This window comes from Convolutriloba macropyga, chromosome 11, assembly GCF_964194025.1.
Source record: "Convolutriloba macropyga chromosome 11, txConMacr16.3, whole genome shotgun sequence".
Taxonomy (NCBI): Eukaryota; Metazoa; Xenacoelomorpha; order Acoela; family Convolutidae; genus Convolutriloba; species Convolutriloba macropyga.
This window is the reverse complement of record NC_134478.1, coordinates 39258053-39261293: the sequence shown is the minus strand read 5'-3', so window position 1 is coordinate 39261293 and position 3241 is coordinate 39258053.

Sequence of the window (3241 nt, the reverse complement as noted above, 5' to 3'; positions counted from 1 at the left end):
GTCGGAAATACTCTACCACTGAAAAACAAAGCTTAGAGGATTGAACGGTTCTTGAAAACCACTTAGTTTTAGAAAAAATCATTTTAAAATAAGAGACAAATTAGGCAGACTTATTTCGCTCTTTTATGCTTTGGATTGTGATCTTGCTTTTCAAAAGTTCCAAAAGGCTATCATTGAGGAGGTTGACAATTATATTCCATTGAAAAAATCAAAGCCTTCTCAGCAACGAAATTGGGTTGACAACAGCAAAAAAAAGTTTAGCAGCAAAAAAACAGCTTTTTCCAGACCTTTTTGAGACACAAAAATAATAAAAACAAGGAAAAATGCAATGAAATCAGGAATAAGCTGAGAGAGAAAGTAAAAGAGAACAAAAAATCTATTATCAGAAAATGTTGCACAAAAACACAAAAAACAATTCCAGCAGCTTTTTTACACAATAAAAACGTTGAGTGGAAATACACGAAAAGAACAAGAATAGTTGTCAGAGAAACAGATTGAAGGTTTTAACATTTACTTCACAACTATCGGAAAAATTTTATCCAATAAATTAATTGATCCCGAAAAAAATGGAAGACAAAAAAGAGTTTTAAACAGCATGTTTTTGACCTCAACAAATGAAGCCGAAAAATCACTAGTCATTAAAAAATTGAGAAGTAAATACAGCACTGATTGTCACGGTCTCAATAACTTTATACTTACAAAAATAGAATATGCTATAGTTCCTACATTGACGTTTTTCGTCAATAAGTGTTTCGAAAAAGGAACCTTCCCAAAATGTTTGAGAAAAGCAGTAGTAATTCCAATACATAAGTGCGGGAATGCTTCCGAAGCTCAGAACTACAGGCCAATTAGATTATTACCAACGATTGAAAAAATACTAGAAAAAATACTTTGTGATCAGATTACCACATTCCTCGAGAAATACGATTTGCTTAATAAAAATCAATTAGGGTTCCGACAAAAAAGAGGGACTACTGATGCACTAGTTAATTTCCTCGAGGGAATCAGAGAAGACTGGGAAAATGGATTTAAAGAAGTGAAGGCTGTCTTCATAGATCTGAAGAAAGCATTTGATACAATTGAACAAAATATGCTCCTGGAAAAGCTAGAAAACATAGGAATGAGAGGACCTGTACATAAATAACTGAAATCCTATCTGAGTGAAAGAAAACAATGCGTCAAATCGGTTGAGTTTAGGTCGGAATTCTTACCAATAGAATATAGAGTGCCGCAAGTCTCGGTGCTAGGTCCACTGCTCTTTCTAGTTTATATAAATGATATTCAGGAATTCTGCGGTGACTCAACTGCAATTTTGTTTGCTGACGACGCTGTTTTGAAGCAAAATGCGTATTCAAGTAAATAAAAATTTGAGAAGTCAATCGAATCTTTAGCCGACTATTTTTTGCGAAACAAACTGACGCTCAATTTAGAAAAAACGCACCTTGTGAATTTGAACGCAATAAGAAAATCTTCTCAACCACAGATAATTTTGCAGAATGATGCGATCAGTCAAAAAACGTCTTTTAAATACTTAGGAGTAGATATTGATGAAAAGCTTAATTTTAATCGGCATATCCTCGAATTATGTGCGAAACTGTCCAAATTTTCTGGATTGTTTTATAAGTTGAGATCTATTTTAACAACTGCACAGCTTCTTGTAACATATAAAGCTTACGTACAACCAATACTAAATTATAGTGTTTTAGTATATGGAACCAGTAGCAAGACAACAATTCAGCCTCTAGAAGCAAAAGTAAAATAAATTGCCAAAATCATGTTTAAAAAAAAGAAAAACGGAGTCAACACTTCAAAATCGAGAGAACTATAAAAAGCATTCGATCAAAGTTTTGCACATTTTTGACCTGTTTAAAAAATTAACAGAGAAACTTAGATCGGAATGCGAAATAAATAGTTTAAAATTTTCTTTAACAAGGAAAGAAATAGAGTCAGTTAAGTTAAAAAGAACATCGTCCCGTCAGTTGAAAATTACGAACGCGGTGAGTGGACTTAGCCCTAAACGATTAGGAGTAAGAATAAGAAAATTCTTGAACTTTATATTAAAATTTAACCCAAATTTCTTTTCAGAAGTACAAAACTTGAATAAAAAAGAATTGAAATGTTATCAGTATAGTTTTAGAGACAATTACATTAGCAATATCCAACAAATAGTTTTGTTAATATATTGAGCTGATCATCTCAAATCCTTTGCATCTTAAGCATCTGACAATCTGTCTTTTAAAGTTTCATAGTACTGCTACTGGCATCACTTGACGAGTACCATCGGACTTTTTGATGACCTATCAAGTAAGTGGCGGTTCTGTGTGGCCTAGTTTGTACAGCAATGCTACCTTACTTGAAAACAATTCATTATTATTATTATTTTTTCTATTATCATTATTATTATTATTATTATTATTATTATTATTATTATTATTATTATTATTATTATTATTATTATTATCTTGAAGACATGGGTTTCTACAATAATTACGCTCTGAATCAATTTTTCAACATTCTAAGACGTAGAGACAAAGAAGAAAAAACTGAGCAAAAGTTTGAAAACCAAGACGAATATAAAGACAAAGATCAAGGTAAAGACGAAAATGAAAATAATGTTTTCATCAGAAAAACGATGTTAGAGATCATAGGAACCTATTTATTTTGTTTGAACCAAGAGGTAAAAAAGTGAATGCTGTTTATAATTACTTCACCAATGTTGTTTCAGATTAACTACCCTACTTGGATTAGGGGGTGAAGTTAGGAAGTCACCTCAAATTTCATTATTATTGACAAACCTAAACGTAAAGACATTCATGGTAAACTAAGAGTATTTTCGAATGAGCTGATTCATAAAACTTAACTAAAACCTACTAAATCAAAATTACGTTATTTAAAACTGAATAATTTAATTTTAATCTTCATTAAAGCAAAAAATTCAGTTTTCAGAGGAAATTTTGATTAGACTCTCAGTTTATAATTGTTCTTAGAGTAACTGAAGAAAATAATAAATATCAGCTGAAATCAAAACCAGATGGTATTGTTGGTAAACCTGATGAGCTATGGATTATATACTTCTATTTCCTTGGAATAACACCTGGTGAGGCATTTTCACCTCAATGGCGATGAAAAAAATTTTGCTTTACACTCAGGCCATAATGTTCATTTTTGTTCTTTCTTTAACATTCTTTCGCTTTTTAGTTAAAATTAACTATTACCTTTATTTCTTTTACTTTTTCTTTCA